The following is an 18,636-nucleotide window of genomic DNA, read 5'->3' on the forward strand; positions in this document are numbered from 1 at the left end:
GACTTGTGCCAAATTCTTAGGAACAAGAAACACACATGCACACACAAACACACACTCATCTCTCAGTTACACACATAAGACCAGAGGTTACTTGCACAAACTGTGAAACCAACAAAATGTGGGGTGGCATATAGATCGCAGGCTCAGTGATATTGCAGTTCTGAAGGCCAGATTCTTCTCCCAAGGCCCAGCTCAAGGTAATCTTTTCAGCATTTATAACTGAAGTTAGCTGAAGACCCTTCTATACTTGATTGTAAAACTTATGAATAGGTTTTTTCCTGTGCCATTAGTCATGCAAATGATAAATACTTCACGGCTGTAAAAACCAAATATGTCAGAGCTTGAGCACCTTTTCAAAACAAAATATTCACTCCAGCTTTATTTGATACTTCAGTAATCCGGGCTAAATTGTTCTAAGAAAACCTTTATATAATTCTCCAGGAAAAATTAAAGATAAAAGGCTTTTGTCCTTTACCTTCCACTCTATAATTTATGTTCTATTTTTAAGCTCAAATTATTTCACATGGTTATTCCATTTTTAAAATGCCTGCAATAAAGCTCTGCTACAGCAAACTTGATTTTGAAAGCAGGTTAGCTACAGGTCACACTACAACCATAGCCCTTAGAGGCGAGAAGGAATTTGCTGCTTTAACGAACTTAAAAATGCCAGATATTCGTATTGTCCTGTGAGGTTTCTGCAAACGGGAACATGTGGATGCAACATGGCTCCATTTTCCTTACATGATGGTACTAGTGTATCTATTAGAATGCTTCTCGTTAGTAAGGCTGGGCACTCTCTTCCCATCACAGTTGCTTCCCTCTTGTTCAGTAAAGTTATAAAGACCACCCCTGTTCAGTTAAAAGGTGTGGGTCTGGAGTTTAATTCTGATCAAAACCTTGTGAAAGCCTCCATTTGCTGTGGCAAAGCAGGCGATTTAACAAATTCTAAAGCTAGACTGTATTTTTACATAACCTGTTCTGACTTTTGCTCTATCAAGGATTGAAGCATGAGTTAGTTCCATGTCACAAATTAGAATAACAGCTACAATTAAGCATCAATTTTGAAAAACAGAAATGTATTAGCTGAGCAAAGAATCTCTCCCTGTAATGCTGTTGGCAAGTCAGCTGTTCTTATCTTACTTGATACATTGTTTAGAAGCTCTATCCCATTTCCTGAAATTCAGTACTCTTGTGGGAAAATATTTCTCCTTTACTTATTTTTTTAAAGAAGACAAAATATTTTAATTGTAAGTGGTCATAGGAATCTTCTGGTTTCTCCCTTATGGTTATTTTTAATATATACAATAATTGCTTCTGTCAACTCAGCGACAATGCCATCATAGCTTTCAAATGAGGTCACCCTGTAGATCGATGGACTATGCCTTAAAGTTGCAGATGCAGAAAGGAGACTGAGGACAAATAGTGAAAACTGTAGTAACTGAACCCAAATGTTACTCAGAGATATCAACTGACAATCACTGCTCAATTCTGAATAAGGGCTGCAGTTCTCTGTAGATTAACACCACACATCCTGTGTGTCCTGCAGAGGAGTAGGTGAGTTTTCTATCACCTACAACATTGGGCTAATCCCATCCAGGACAGCCATATTTGGATGCTACTGTATGTTACATGCCGAACAGCATGGGTCATCTTTGTCAGGCTGAGCAGCATAGTTCATCTGCCTCACAATTTCTGCAAAGAGTTGGTCCACCACTATTTTACTCTTAGCAGAAGTCTCCATAAAGGGGCAGCCCCATTCTTCAGCAAGAGCTCTGCCTTCATTGGACGATACTTCTCTCTCACTTTCCAGGTCCACTTTGTTCCCAACCAAGATGACTGGCACTTTCTCATACCGCTTCACGCGGACGATCTGGTCCCGCATGGGCTTGATGTCCTGGAAGCTCTGCTGGTTGACCAGGCTGTAGATGAGGATGAAGCCCTGGCCGTTCTTGATGTACAGGTCCCGCATGGACGCGAACTGCTCGGTGCCCGCCGTGTCCAGGATCTCCAGCACCGACGGCGACGAGTCCACCTCGATCTCCTTGTGGTAGAAGTCCTCAACGGTGGGGTCGTATTTCTCGATGAAGGTGCCAGTCACGAACTGCACGGTCAGGGTGGATTTGCCTACCCCGCCCGAGCCCAGCACCACCACTTTGTCCTCGCTCATCGTCCCTCTGTGGCGGCTACCGCCGCCCGTGACATAGACCTACGCCGGCCGCGCTGCACCCCCAGCCCCGGCCCCGGCGGCCCCCTGGGCGGTGGCGGTGGCGGCGGCGGCGGCGGCGGCAGTTGAGGGAGCAGAGGCCCTAGGCATGGGCAGAGCCAGGCGACGATGCGGCCCCGTGGGTGCCAGCTGGGACTGAGGGCGAGCGGGAAGCGGGAAGCGGGAGCGGGAGCCGCTGGAGCCGCCCGAGCCACGGGCCGCAGTCCTGTCTTCTTATAATCTTAAAAGAGATAGTCTCTAAAAATCTTTTTACAAAGTTGTCTTGACTATCTTGGCATGAAATAGGTGGAGATTAAAGGGAGAAATGTCAAGGCCCTGGGAGGAATAAAAACAAGAAAGAAAGAAACTAACCAGAATTAGATCTTTGTTACATGAGGAGCCAAAACCAGAAAGCTTTATACAAGGTTTTGTGTCTCAGCAGGAAGTATTGCCCTTATACCATAGAAGGCCATTGGAATCATTTGGTATCAATAACAAGTGCATTATGGCCAGAACACCTAGGACCTGTTCTTCTAGACTTTAGATGTGTGTTCTTCTCACAAATCTCAAACGGATGTTCGTTCTGAACACTGGCTGGTTTTTTGACCCTTTTGCTGAACTGAAAGGGTTATGTAGCTATAGTAAGACCGGAACTAGTTCCTGGAACATCCCTCAGTGTCAGGGGAAGCAGCAATGGAGGAAGGATTTACAGTGTGCCTACATAAACTGCTTATAAGTAATGTATAAAGAAATCAGGAACAAACTGTGGAAGGCCACGGAGGCCTCTGGGGAAGAAGCCTCTCTATTGCCAGCATGTTCCCAGGAACAGAATGACCTAAGCTCTGATATTCTAAACATAGTGCCCAAGGACATAACACTCCCTTGAAGCGCTGGAGTGTAATCAGACATGTAAGCTCCTTGCTAGGCCTGCTCCCACCGGCTGCACTGTCTATTGCTAAGTATACACTTTTAGCTCTTGAGAAACTACATACACGACCACTGCTATCAATTTTATGTCTGGTGCACAGCCTCCCTTCATCAATTCACCCTACCACCTGTACTATAGATAAAAGTGATTGTGTTTAATAAATATTGTGGAACCCAGAGCTCAGGGCCTTCACTGCCTCATTACAAGTGATGGACCCTGGTCTCACTTTCATTCTTAATTTGTTTTTTCTCATTCCTTTGTCACCACCAAACTCAGGATACCCATGGGTGGGGTGTAGGGGCTGGCTCCCTATACCTCAGAGTGGCCAAAATATTTTATTTATGATCGTAAAGCAATTACAATTCACATTGCTTTCTGCAATAGAGCTTTCTTTTTATTACACAGGTATACATGTGCCATGGCATGGTGGTTTGCTGCTCCCATCAACCCATCATCTACATTAGGTATTTCTAATGCTATTCCTTCCCTAGCCCCCCGCCCACAATAGGCCCTGGTCTGTGATGTTCCCCTCCCTCTGTTCATGTGTGTTCTCATTGTTCAACTCCCACTTATGAGTGAGAACATGTGATCTATGTTTTTCTGTTCCTGTGTTAGTTTGCTCAGAATTATGGTTTCCAGCTTCATCCATATCCTTGCAAACGACATGAACTCATCCTTTTTGATGGCTGTATAGTATTCCATGGTGTGTATGTTCCATGTTTTCTTTATCCAGTCTATCATTTATGGGCATTTGGGTTGGTTCCAAGTCTTTGCTATCGTGAATAAACATACATGTGCATGTGTCTTTGTAGTAGAATGATTATAATCCTTTGGGTATATACCCAGTAATGGGATTGATGGGTCAAATTGTATTTCTGGTTCTAGATCCTTGAGGAATCACCACACTGTCTCCCACCAACAGGGTAAAAGCATTCCTATTTCTCCATATCCTCTTCAGCAACTGTTGTTTTCTGAACTTTTAATGATTGCCATTCTAACTGGCATGAGATGGTATCTCATTGTGGTTTTGATTTTTTTAAGAATTCTACATTAAACATCTTAAGAATGAATTACTAAAAGATTTCTGTTGGTAAGAGAAAAAGCATGATTACTTTCCTGAGAATATTCAGTACGATTTTGGTTTTATTCTCAGTGCAATATGACAAGAAAAATAAGATATACATATTAGAATTAAGCATCAATGATACAGCCACTATGTAATTTTCAGAAAATTAAAAATGAATAAAAACAATGAGTTAAAAGGACAGATAAAAGATAAAATGAAACTCAAAAGAATTCTCATGGGATAGCATTAGGAGAAATACCTAATGTAGATGACAGGTTGATGGGTGCAGCAAACCACCATGGCACATGTGTACCTATGCAACAAAAAGAAAGCTCTATTACAGAAAGCAATGTGAATTGTAATTGCTTTATGATCATAAAGACATTAATCAAATTAAATTTGTAAAAGCAAAAAGCTTCTATTAACTTCAGTGCTTGACTTCAGATTTCTTCTAGAAGAAAAATGTGTATGAATGCCTTATATTAGATAAGAATGCAAAGAGATTTTCTCTACTATGTATCAAAAAATGTAAAGCTAATCAAAAGAAAAGTTAAAGGCCAAGTATATTATAAATATTGATTAAAATAATTACAAAGAACTTCTGCAGTGGAAAAGTAGCCAAAGCATTTGAACAGACAAGTCACAAAAAAAAGAAAAGTAGGCTCTTCAAATGAAAAGCTGCTCTCCTTTCTTACCACGACCAGGATGTGAAAAAGAAAATTAGGGTTTAATCGTTGGTTCCTTTGTTTTGTTTTTCTTTTACATATAAGAGGCTTAGCAACTTCACCCCAGTATCTTTAAGATAGAAATGTCACTTATGTCTGTGGTAACATAATTTTTGAGCAATAAACTTGGGCTGTATCTACAGTTTAAAGTGTGCTTAGTTTTTTCATTTGTTTGTTTGAGATGCAGTTTTGCTCTTGTTGCCCAGGCTGGAGTGCAATGGCACAATCTCGGCTCACTGCAACCTCTGCCTCCTGGATTCAAGCGATTCTCCTGCCTCAGCCTCCCCAGTAGCATGCCCAGCTAACTTTTGTATTTTTAGTAGAGATGGGGTTTCGCCATATTGGCTAGTCTGGTCTCCAACTCCTGACCTTGTGATTCACCTGCCTTGGCCTCTCAAAGTGATGGGATTACAGGCATGAGCCATGGTGCCTGGCCAAAAGTGTTCTTCGTTTTTGACCTAGCAATTCCACCTGTAGATTTTTTTTTCTACAAAATAGACATGTAAAAAGATAAAAGATATATGGTACAATGTTCACTGCTATATGGTATGCAATAGCAAAAATTGAAAACTAACTCATATGTTACAATTTATTTCCATTATGAGTGGTAGAAAAACCATCGTGGCTCTTGTTGAAGCCCGGATAGGCAGTCTAAGGTAAATGTAACACTTGATTATATCAGGTCCTGGATTCCTTCTGTCTTGTGGCCGCTGTATGAGCCACAACCCCAAAGTGGAAGATGGCGGCATGTGTTTATAGGCAGCAATGAGGAAGGGAGATACGAAAGCAAAGTGCATCTCTTTAGGAAAGATCTTAGAATCTGCCATGCCATATTTCCACCTGCAGCCTGTTATTGAGAACTGAGGAAGGTGGTTGCACCTATGTTGGTCATCTTTTTTTTCGGGCAGCCATCTGCCTAGCTTAAAATGTGGAGGGTCTGTTACCACAGAAGAAAGGGAGAATGAATTGTAGCAAACAACTAGTGGTTTCTGCCACGTGACTAAATGACCAACTGGGAAACATCACAAGACATCATACAGTTAAATTCTATGCAATTGTTACAGACTCAGGCAACTCTGTGTGAACTGGCACGTGAACTTCCTGCAAAACAGGGTGTTCATTAAAGTTTATTGAAAGTGTGCAAAAAGCCTGCATATGTCCACCAAAAGACATGTAAAAATGTTTATTCCTCCATTATTTATAATATCCCAAATTTTGAAATGCCACAATTGTTCACCAGAGGTACAATGGTTAAGTAAAGTGTAGTGTATTTATCTAGTAAAATGCCATAGGTTATGGGAATGAACAAAGTTTTGCCACATACAATAATGTGGATGACTTCTAATGTACGGCAAAAGAAGACAGGCACAGAACATGTAATCTACAATTTCACATTGGGGGAAGCAGCAAAGGAGAAAGGACTTACAGAGTGCCTACATAAATTGGTTAAAAATAGCATATAAACAAGGAACAATAAATTGCGGCAAGCCTCTGGGGAAGCAAACTTCTCCATGCCTCATATTCTGGTGCAGGGTGACCCAGGCTCTGTTACATAAACATTGTGCTCAAGGATGTAAAATCCCTTCATAGCACTAAGATGTAACCAGACTTGTAGGCTCCTTGCAAGGCCCTCATTCCACCAGCTGTATATACAGATAACAGGCTAAAGATAACTGCCATGTTTGTTCTTATTTTGTGAAACTCCCAAACCACCACTGTTATCAGTCTTCAGAATGACACACCAGTTCCGGCTCACTGATTCACTCCACCATCACGTCACCCTCTCCCCACCCATCACTCCACCTCTACCCCATAGATCAAAGTGATTGTAAACAATAAATAGTGTGAGAGATCAGAGTCCAGGGCCTTCACTGCCTCCAGTAAAAAGTGATGGTCTCCTCGTCCCACTTTCATTCTTTTTTAAAATTTGTCCAAGGAAACAAAAGAATCAACTCACTTTCACTCTTACTCTGTCTTTTTCTCATTCCTTTGTCACCACTGAACTCGGGGTACCCACGGGTGGGGTGTGGGGCTGGTTCCCTACAACCTACATAAACTCCAAAAACAAGTAAAATTAAGCTACAGTGCTAGAAAGCAGAATAAAGTCAAAGAATGCTTGTGGCAGGAAAGGAAAATAGAATGAAGGAGACTTCCAAAGGTCTGCTAATGTTCTATTTCTCAAACTGAGTGCTGGGTTTTTGGGCATATTCACTTTGTAAAAATTCATCACATTACACACTTGTGGTCTGTGCAATTTGTTGTATGGATGTTACACTTCAGTAAGATCGCAGAAGCCTCCCTCATCTAGCTGAGGGACTGACAGTCATTCTCAAAATGGAAGGTGGGCTCTTGTGACTGGACAGAGATCTTCACTGCAAGCTGCTACACAGGGAGCAGGTGAGTGGCTTCTGTTCACCAAGGGCAGCTGTGTCACCTAGACACGAGGGCAGAACCCAGGTGAGAGCATCAGCAGGACAATGCTGTCTTACTTCTTGAGGTTCTGTGCTTGCAGTCACAGAAATTGATGGGGACACTTCCAGCTTCAGCACTGGTGTTTCTTGCTTACTAGCTGAGCTGGTCTAGGAGAACAAAGAAAGAAACCATGGAGTGAAGACATATTCCACAGGACTCGGAATCTACTTACAAGCTCTTTACTTAAAAAGTGCACTCGGTCTGGCCTGGAAATTACTGTGGTTCTTACTGCTGGATCCTGTCACACCTTGTGTCTCTACACAGACCCCCACTCCACTCCCAGCTGGCCACCTGCCCGAGCACCACTGCCCTTGGCATCCTAGGCTTAAGTGGTGACTGCATGGGCAAGTGGGGTCTGACAAGTCACAGTGACCACCAACCTCGGGAGGTCACCTGGCCACACCTGTGATGCACAGCCCTGACCACACACAGTCTGGCATGTGAGTTTCTCCACAAAGGAACAAAGCTGAGATGAGGCAATTTCACCACATAACTGGCTCATGTGGCATCCTTTAAGTACACCAGCATTATTAACACTGGAAGTTCTTTTGGAGATTTTGAAAGTTTTAATTGTCATTACATTTTTCCAAACTAAGTTCATGATATGGATTTTTAAATTGTATCTAATTTAAGTGACATTTCAATTCAACTCTAAATCTAGGGATAGATTTGGGGATTTCAGGTAATTAGCACCTTTTTTCTTTTGTTTTGTTTTGTTCGAGACAGTCTTGCTCTGTTGCCCAGGCTGGAATGCAATGGCCCGATCTCGGCTCACTGCAACCTCCACCTCCCAGGTTCAAGAGATTCTTTTGCCTCAGCCTCACAAGTAGCTGGGACTATAGGTGCCCACCACCATGCCCGGCTAATTTTTGTATTTTTAGTAGAGACAAGGTTTCACTTTTTTGCCCAGGCTGTCTCAAACTCCCGACCTCAGATGATCCAACCCACTTGACCTCCCAGAGTGCTGGGATTATAGGGGTGAGTAACTGGGCTAGCCTAATTAGCATCTTATAACTGAATAAAAACATCCTATTTAAAAGGCCAAATAGATTACTTCATTTGAAAATTAAAATACAGGGTTGGTTGCAGTGGCTCACACCTTTAATCCCAGCACTTTGGGAGGCCGAGGCAAGTGGATCACCTGAGGTCAGGAGTTCTCATGAGATCTGGTTGTTTAAAGGTATGTAGCATCGCCCCGCTCTCTCTTCCTCCTGCTCTGGCCACATAAGATGTTCCTGCTTCCCCTTCCACCATGGTTGTAGGTTTCCCAAGGCCTACCCAGAAACAGAAGCCTGTACAGCCTGCAGAACTGTGAGCCAATTAAACCTCTTTTTTTTATAAATTACACAGTCTCATGTAGTTCTTTTTTTATTTTTATTTCTTGAAATGGAGTCTCACTCTGTTGCCGAGGCTGGAGTGCAGTGGCATGATCTCAGCTTGCTGCAACCTCCATCTCCTGGGTTCAATCAATTCTGCCTCAACCTCCTGTGTAGCTGGGATTACAGGCATGTGCCACCACACCCAGCTATTTTTTGTATTTTCAGTAGAGACGGGGTTTCATCATGGCTAGGCTGGTCACAAACTCCTTACCTCAGGTGATCTACCCGCCTCGACCTCCCAAAGTTCTGGGATTACAGGTGTGAGCCACACACCCAGCTCTAATATTATTAGTGTATTAGTGGAGTAACAGACCTGGCTTTCAAAATGAAAGCAATCATGAGGGTAGGGTCCTGCCCTGCCTCTCCACATCTGTCTTGTCTGGAACTGCCTTGGGTAATGCTCAGCCAGGACCAGCACATTACACAAGGCGATGTCTACACGCTTGCCTCAGCAAGATGAGATTTCTGTCTTGGGTTAAGAGTAAAGACTGTAACCCAGCACTGCCTCAAGGGTCTCAGGCACACTTTCTGTTTGCTTGAAGTCGGTGATGTGCTCACAGAGTCTGCACTCCTTTGAGGCCTCAGCAACAGCATCCTTGAGCTAAGCTTCCAGCTGCAAAAGGAAGATGCACTTTTCATTAACACAAAGCAAGCATGGCCTCACCAGTAGATCTTCCCCAAAGAACTCGTAAGAGAACAAGACCTTGAAGGACCTTTGTATTTTTTCACCCTTTGTCAAATCTTATCACAAATTAATGTTTCAGAAATATACCTCAGGGCTCAGCTAAAGTGGTTGGTTAGTAATAAAACAAGTTTAAATTCTAATTTAAGTTGATATTTTGAGATGAGATTTCAAGAAAGGATACTGACTTGTGAAAAGAAGTACTTCCGGTCTGTAGAACACTGATTCAGTTTTTTAAATGGACAATTTCAAACACAAAAGAACAGAGAGTAATGAATCCCGTATGCCTGGCACCCAGCTTGGCAGTGAGGAACTTATTTTATTTTTAAGACAGAGTCTTGCTCTGTTGCTTAGGCTGGAGTACAGTTGTGTGATCTCCGCTCACTGCAACCTCCACCTCCTGGGTTCAAGTGATTCTCATGCCTCAGCCTCCAGTGTAGCTGGGCTTACAGGCACACACCACCTCGCCTGGCTAATTTTTGTATTATTTTTAGTAGAGGTGAAGTTTTGCCACATTGGCCAGGCTAGTTCTGGACTTCTGACCTCAGGTGATCTACCCACCTTGGCCTCCCAAAGTGCTGGGATTACAGGTGTGAGCCACCATATTCAGCGGACAGTGAGCAACTTGAGCTCAGCTTGCTTCATCTCTGCCTTCACACAAATTGTTCAAGAGCAAATCCCAGGCAATGTGTCACTACATCCATATGTAGAATGGTAATCCTTAGTAAGGGGTTTCATTAACTTGAGTTGTAACTGGCTACAACTACAAATATATTTGGGTTGCAAAATAAACTGAAGAGAACAAACAGGTATTCTGTGGCTAAATAGCAAAGAGCCCTGAACTTGAAAGGAACATGAGCATGTGCTTCCAGGCCTTCTCATTTGTGGGATTCATTAAGTAATTTTTTTTTTAAGATGGAGTCTCACTCTGTAGCCCAGGTTAGAGTGCAGTGGTATGATCTCAGTTCACTGCAAACTCTATCTCCCAGGTCCTGGTTCAAGCAATTCTCCTGCCTCAGCCTCCTGAGTAGCTGCAATTACAGGCACACGCCACCATGCCCAGGTAATTTTTGTATTTTTAGTAGACACGTGTTTCACCATATGACCAGGCTGGTCTTGAACTCCTGAGCTCATGATCCTCCCGTCTCAGCCTCCCAAAGTGTTGAGATGACAGGTGTGAGCCACCCTGGCCAGCCAGTAAATTTTAATAGAATTTTTTTGAGACAGAGGATCACTCTGTTGCCCAGGCTGGAGTGCAGTAACAGAGTCTCGGCTCACTGCAACCTCCACCTTCCAGATTCAAGTGATCTTCCCACCCAGCCTCCCACTGGTACCTCATATTAGAGGTGCACACCACCACACCCAGCTAATTTTTTGTGTTTTTTGGTAGAAATGGGGTTTTACCATGTTGCTCAGGCTGGTCTCGAACTCCTGAGCTCAAGCAGTCTGCCTGCCTCAGCCTCCCAAAATGCTAGGGTTAGAGATGTGAACCACTGCCCTGGCCTATAATCAAATTTTAAACTAATTATTGCTTAAAACATGTCACACTCCTCAACAGCAGAACATTCAGAATACCTAGAGCAGCAGTTCTCAAAGTGTGGGCTGAGAACTCCGGGATCCTGAAATGTTGTCGAGAATAAATACCCTCTACTTAACTAAAAGGGAATTTTAAACTTAGTACCACAGGAACCTCTTTTAATACTCAGCTATCTGTGGGAGCCAGGAGTTCTTCATGGACTTCATCCAGAACAGTGTATCCAAACAGACTGAATGCAGAAACAGACATGAGAACCCAAGTGTTTTCTATTAAGCCAGATACTGAAGAAACACTAAAATATATAAACATGTGGCTGGATGCTGTGGCTCATGCCATAATCCCAGCACTTTGGAAGGCCGAGGAGGGCAGATCACCTGAGGTCCAGAGTTGAAGACCAGCCTGGCCAACATGGTGAAGCCCTGTTGCTTAAAAATACAAAAATTTGCAGAGTGTGGTGGCAGGTGCTTGTAATCCCAGCTACTTGGGAGGCTGAGGCAGGAGAATCACTTGAACCCGGGAGGCAGAGGCTGCAGGGAGCCGAGATTGTGCCACTGCACTCCAGCCTGGGTGACAGAGTGAGACTCCATCTTAAAATAAATAAATAAATAAAGTAAAAATGACATTTTTCTCACTTAATTTCTAAAGAAATAGTTACTTTTCATTACAAATGCTATGTTAACATGTAATGGGTTTTTCTACTGAAAGAAATATCAGTTTTGCTTTCTGCCATTGCCCATATTGAGAGCTGTAATCTACATAAGTAGATTACATGAGGACCCTCTTTGGAGTTCTCAATGATTAGTCAGAGCGTAAAAGAGTGTTAAGGCCAAGATGCTTCAGAAGACTGGTCTAAAGCAAGTGGCTTGAAGTGTTCTAGACTGTGATTTGTCTTTCTACTGCCATTGGCCCTGTACGGACTGCAGGTGCTCTTACTCTTAAGCCAGGCCACATCACAGCTCAGCACAAATACCCTCTACTTACTTACAAGGGAATTTTTAAAACTTAGCAAGAGGAACATCTTTTAATAATTTCACAAACAGATATTGAGGGATGAGCAAAATAAATGCTCAGCAGATCAACTTATTTGACTTTACATAAAACCTAAGATTCATTTTAAAGTAATTTACATAATGCAGCCCAAGTTCTCGAAGATGTTTTATTAAGGTCATACAAAAGTCCAGTCAGTACTATTGCTGAAACAGCTAAGAAGTGTATTCTTTTTTTTTTTTTTTTTTTTTTTTTGAGATGAAGTTTCTCTCTTGTTGCCCAGGCTGGAGTGCAGTGGCATGATCTCAGCTCACTGCAACCTCCACCTCCCAGGTTCAAGTGATTCTCCTGCCTCAGCCTCCAGAGTAGCTGGGATTACAGGCACCCATCACTGTGCCTGGCTAATTTTTCTATTTCTAGTAGAGGCAGGGTTTCACCATATTGGCCAGGCTGATCTCGAACTCCATACCTCAGGATATCCACCTGCCTTGACCTCCCAAAGTGCTGGGATTACAGGCATGAGCCACCATACCTGGCTAAACAGCTTCCTCTTTCTGAGCTTCTTGGATCTTCAGTTCTCCTGCCACGTCGTGTTGACTTTCTACATGGCTGCCTCCATCTCCTCCTCTTTGTCCCACACCTGCTTCTGGGAGCAGAGCTCTGCCATGCTCATTGAGCTCCAAGAAGTCCCACAGGGCCAGCTTTTGCTGCCGATGGGCATCTTTGAGTTCTTTGGCCTGGGATTTCAACAGCTCTGAAGCGTCAAGCAAGTGCTGAAAAAAAGTATAGATGTTTTAGGTTTGCTTAAGAAAGGCTTCGAAGGCTGGAGTTTTAGTGTTAAATGATATTAAAGAGCTAAAAGTGACAGCCAAGGCTGGTTACAGATTAGAGCCACAGATAGAGAAATCCCTGCTTAGGCAAAGCCCTGTGCTCACCTCAACCCAGCCAAACATGTAACGGAAAGACCACCTGGGCTCAGGTGCTGAGCACCAACTCCATACCAAGAAAGACCCACAACTGCATGGAGTAGCTTACAGCAGGACATCTGGCTCTGCAATGTCAACCTCTGCCCGGTGTCATCTACACAATTGCAAAGGTGAATAAAGCATTTGGGCATTCAATCTAGTTACTTAAACGTAAGCAGAAACAGAAAAATACATATACACAAAGTGCTGAAGATTTAAATCAGGCCAGGCACCATGGCCTGTGATCCCAGCACTTTGGGAGTTTGAGGTGGGAGGATCACTTGAGCCCAGGATTCAAGACCAGCACCTGGGAAAAAAAGTGAGACCTCATCTCCTAAAAAAATAAAAATAGAAGAGAAAATTAGGAGAATTATTTAAAGTCTTCCCAGGTGAAGGGCCACAAGTAGGACTTACCATTAGCGCAGCTGCACTGACAACCTAACATTACCACTCACTGTACTGACGACCCTGACCTCCCTGCAGCCGATGTGGACCATGAGTTCAGCTGTACTGACAACCCAGTCTTACCACTCACTGCACTGACGACCCTGACCTCTCTGCAGCCGATGTGTACCATGAGTTCAGCTGTACTGACAACCCAGTCTTACCACTCACTGCACTGACGACCCTGACCTCCCTGCAGCCGATGTAGACCATGAATTCAGCTTTACTGGCAACCCAACCTTACCACTTGCTGCACGCATGACCCTGACCTCCCTGCAGCTGATCTGGTCAACGATCTGGCTGTTTGGTCACTATCACACGTGCCGGTCTAAGATGGGAAGTGATGAGACCTGGAGTGAGCTGGCAGGGCAGCTCCCACATGGGGAGGAAAGGCCTCCCCAGGCCTCTCTGGGCCTGGCTGAGAGTTACTGTAACTGCATCAAGCAAGGATATGCCACACAACCCACGCTGCACTGCCAGACAAGTGATGCAGGTAGATGACACCACAGATGATCTTAAGAAACAATTTGGGTTTAAAATCTGGCATAATTTAGAGGACAGATCACAAACTACAGACCCAAGGAGTTAAGTGTATAAATGAATGTATTTTAGAAAACTGAGCATATGCAGTGAGCTGAGATCACACCACTGCACTCCAGCCTGGTGACAGAGTGAGATTCTGTCCCACAAAACACACACACACACACACACACACACAAAAACAAAACAAAACAAAAACACCCAGAACCTAATTGTGTTATTACTATACTGGCATTTGAACATAAAGTTCACATATCTTCCTAAAAACCACATCTATAAAGGAGTTATAGGGGAATCAGCCACATTTTAACAAATGGCCTCTTTTGTAGTTCCCTGTCATCACTAAGATGCCTAAGGGCAGGGGCATGGAGGAGAGAGAAAGTGGAGGTCACTGGAGTCAGGTGCACTGACTATCAGCTGTGTCACTGCTGATAACACAGTGCCCTCTGGACATCATTTCTCACTCAGAATGGGAGGGGGTGGGAGAGTTTCTGCTTACTCTGCGGGGTTAAACTGGAGAGGCAGATAATGACAGTGAAGTGGAAGCCTGCTGCAGGCAGGGCGCTGAAAGGCAGCCATGACTGGGAGCCAAGCTCAGCCAGCTGATCCGGTTTGTGCAGCAACTGGGCATAGCAGAGGCCCTAGAACCAGGCTTGGCCCTGGTGTCCTGCATGCAGCATGGACAGTCCATGAGCAGGAGTCCCAAGAAGGTCTTTAAACATGTGTATGAACTCAACCTTACAAAACTCTGCGAAGTCTCGTAAGCCTTTCTCACACAGAACCCAGGCGCCTACTTCCTTGCGCAGGTCTTCCTCCTGCTGCACCATGAGGGGCTTCTTCTTTGGCCCCCCGCAGCTGCTGCGAGAAATCTTGGCGAAGCTCCACCTTGTCCTCAAGTTGTCACTCAAGCCTGTCTGAATCTGAGCAAAAGAGGAAATAATTTGTGTTCCTTTCTGTGTAGTGACTATACGTAAACTTTGCTAGCTGACTTACTGAGAGGATTTAATAATTCACAACACTCTTTTTTTAGTCCTGTATACTAAATAAAATACACAAGGTAACAATACTTAGGGGCCAGAAACACTGCTTACCACAAGTCAGTTATGGAATCATAACTTACAGTAAAAATGGGCATGTCCAAGTCTCGATTTTTATTTTTCTTTTGTCATTTAGAGTAGAATAAATATTTTGTTGCTAATTTTCCACACTCTCTACCAGGAATATGGTTTGCTTTTATAATCAGAAAAGTAAATATTGCAGTCATGTGGCCTACGATGATGTTTCGGTCAACAACAGACAGCATATATACAACAGTGGTCCCATAAGGCTATAGTACTGTATTTTTCCTGTAGCCTTTCTGTGTTTAGATACACAAATCCTTGCCGTACAGGTCCGTAGCCGAGGGACAATATGCTGTACCATGTGGTCTAGGTGCTCAGTAGGTTACACTACCTTAGTTGGTCTAAGTACACTCTATGATGGTCTCACATCAATGAAATCGCCTGATGATGCATTTTTGAGACCGTATCCCAGCTGCTGAGGGTTGCATGACTGTACTGAGGAGCACCGTGTGATGCAGGCTACAGCTGAGTTCTGTGCATGATGTGGTTGGAGCTCTGAGGAAGGGGAGGGCTATGGACTGAATGGTGTCCCCCGCTGCCAACATTAGACACTGAAGCTCTAATCCTCAATGTGACTGTATCTGGGGACAAGGCCTAGAAGGAGATGATGAAGATTAAGTGAGGTCATAAGGGTGGACCTTGATCCAATAGGATTAGTGTTCTTATAAGAGACCCGAGATTGGCCAGGCGCAGTGGCTCACACCTGAAATCCCAGCACTTTGGGAGGCTGAGGCGGGCGGATCATGAGGTCAAGAGATCAAGACCATCCTGGCTAATGTGGTGAAACTGCGTCTCTACTAAAAATACAAAAATTAGTCAGGTGTGGTGGTGTGCACCTGTAGTCCCAGCTACTTGGGAGGCTGAGGTGGGAGAATTTCTTGAACCCGGGAGGCGGAGGTTGCAGTGAGCCGAGATTGCACCACTGCACTCCAGCTTGGCACCTGGCAACAAAGCAAGACTCTGTCTCAAAAAAAAAAAAAAAAAAAAAGAGAGAGACCAGAAATATTGGATGCTACCTCCTCCTACCCCGTTGGAGGACATGGTGAGAAAGTGACTGCAAGCCAGTAAGAGAGGCCTCTGGGATTTTAGCCTCCAGAACTATGAGAAAATAACACCTTGTTGTTTAAGCCACTCAGTAGAAGGTATTTTTTTGTATCATGCCCAAAGCTTACTAATACAGAAGGATTCACCCTCCTAGGGACAGAGGCAGGGAGCCAGTGGCCTCCTCTGATTTCCTGGCTGTCTGCAGAACTCCCTCTCCACCCCTTCTCCTTTTGCCAAAGCATCCTTCTAAGGGCAGACCTGATTGCACTGTTCAGAAGCCCCCAAAGCCCATAGAAAAGTCTCAACTCCTGACCTTATGAGTGCCGTCCCACTGGGGGACCTCCCTCTCTCTTTTCTGTTCTCCTCTCAGGAGGGAAAGTTAAGGACCTACTTAACCACTCTCTAGGGAGACACCATTCAGGTGGCATCTCCAGATGGGGTGCTGCATTCTGGTGTTGAGCTGGGGGCATGCAGGCATATTTCCTTCGGTGCTTTTCCCAGAACTGAATACACACTAACATGATATTTAGGAAAGGAAGAATCAAACTGGGAAGACTCACACGCCTGTAGTCCTGGCCTACAAGGAAGGCTGAGGCAGGGGGATCATTTGAACTCAGAAGTTTGAGTCTAGCCTGGTCAACATGGTGAGAACCAGTGTCAAAAAAATAAATAAATAAAAATAAAAAATCAGGTGACTATTCTCAACTCTTCCAAAACGGGTATTGGGTCCCCACTCTGCTCTTTCCGGGACAGGGGTGTGCCTTCCCCTTTCCTGGTGGCCATAAACCCACTCCCTCTCACTAAAGAAATGAGAAAAGAAAAAGTGTTCATAGCACCTTGAGTTATGAGAGGTGTGCAGAATCTATCAGGTCCAGAGGTCAGGAATATGGGACTTCAGTCATATACCTCATACCCATGTCCTGGGTGACTGTTTAAAGGCATTTTGTTCCTGACTACCTTAACCCGTCATCTTCCTATTCCCGGAATCTGTGATACAAAAGACAATGCAGAGCCAATAAATACCTTTTTCTTTTCTTTTCTTTTCTTTTTCTTTTTGAGACAGAGTCTCACTCAGTTGCCCTGGTTGGAGTGCAATGGTGTGATCTCGGCTCACTGCAACCTCTGCCTCCCAAGCTTAAGCGATTCTCCTACCTTAGCCTCCCGAGTAGCTGGGACTACAGGCACCAACCACCACGCCTGGCTAATTTTTGTGCTTTTAGTAAGGACTGGGTTTCACCATCTTGGCCAGGCTGGTCTCAAACTCCTGACCTTGTGATCTGCACCCCTTGGCCTCCTAGAGTGTTGGGATTACAGGTGTGAGCCACCACACTTGGCCCAATAAATAGCTTATGTGATTTTAATATAAATTCCTCAGGCCAGCCCAGCTGAGGTGGGAGTTCAAGAGCAACTGGGCCACATAGCAGGACTCCCCCTCTGTTTTCAAAATTCTTAGTAAACAACTTAGGAACCGCCCCTTCTTTTCCTTTAAAAGCCCACTTGAAACTGCTACTAATCAGAGTGTATATTAAGACAACTTGCATCTCCAGGATTGCATGTCTCAAACTTGGCCCAAATAAACTATACTTTTTGTTTTTCCAAAACAGAGTTTGGCTCTGTAGCCCAGGCTGGAATGCAGTGGCTCGATCTCAGCTCACTTAACCTCCGCCTCCTGGGTTCAAGCGATTCTTCTGTCTCAACCTCCTACGTAGCTGGGATTACAGGCATGCACCACCATGCCTTGCTATTTTTTATTTCATTTTATTTTTTGTAGAAACGGGCAAAATGGGTCTCACCATATTACCCAGGCTGGTCTCCAAGTCCAGACCTCAAGCCATCCTCCTGCTGGGGCCTCCCAAAGCACTAAAATTACAGGTTTGAGCTGCTGTGCCTGGCCCAACCTCTCCACTTACATTAATTTTGCCTCACTTTTTCCTTTTCTTCTTTCTTTTTTGAGATGAAGTCTGGTTCTGTTGCCCAAGATGGAGTGTGCAGTGGTGCGATCCACAGCAACCTCTGCCTCCTGGGTTCAAGCGATTTTCCTACCTCAGCCTCCCGTGTAGCTGGGATTACAGGTGCCTACCACCATGCCCGACTAATTTTTTTTGTATTTTTAGTAGAAACAGGGTTTCATCATGTTGGCCAGGCTGGTCTTGAACTCCTGACCTCAGTTGATCTGCCCGCCTCGGCCTCCCAAAGTGCTGAGATTGCAGGTGTAAGCCATTGCGTCCCGGGCAATTTTTCCTTTTAAGTCACAAAAGTGATCGAATCCTGCCACTTCCTGGGTGCTGGGGAGGAACCGGGGATGACTGCGTTGCTGCTGTGACTTGGGTCGATGGCGGGGAGCCCTCTCAGAGGCATCCTTGTTTGCAAAGATATGAATAGGCGTGAGGGGAGGGAGGAGCAGGCCTGGGGCAATCGGGGAGGGGCAGTGCCAGGCTAGGAGCTTATGTGCAAGGCTACATACTGTGACCCACAAAGGCAATGGAGTAGCCGATACTACCACCCTCCCCACCCCCACCCCGTCAGAAGACACTGTACCCAGG

General features: G+C 44.5%; 1 long non-coding RNA gene and 1 pseudogene across 1 annotated transcript; both read right to left on the bottom strand.

Annotated features, from left to right (window-relative positions):
• Positions 1-210: 210 nt before the first annotated feature.
• Positions 211-2,182, bottom strand: LOC118154798 (ras-related protein Rap-2a pseudogene; annotated as a pseudogene).
• Positions 2,183-9,153: 6,971 nt separating this feature from the next.
• On the bottom strand, positions 9,154-14,825 carry LOC144576687 (uncharacterized). The gene is made up of 3 exons (XR_013519012.1): positions 14,723-14,825; positions 12,512-12,752; positions 9,154-9,386 (listed from the first exon to the last, which is right to left on the bottom strand). It is a non-coding gene; the product is annotated as an uncharacterized LOC144576687 (long non-coding RNA).
• Positions 14,826-18,636: the final 3,811 nt, after the last annotated feature.

This window comes from Callithrix jacchus, chromosome 6 (assembly GCF_049354715.1).
Source record: "Callithrix jacchus isolate 240 chromosome 6, calJac240_pri, whole genome shotgun sequence".
Taxonomy (NCBI): domain Eukaryota; kingdom Metazoa; phylum Chordata; class Mammalia; order Primates; family Cebidae; genus Callithrix; species Callithrix jacchus.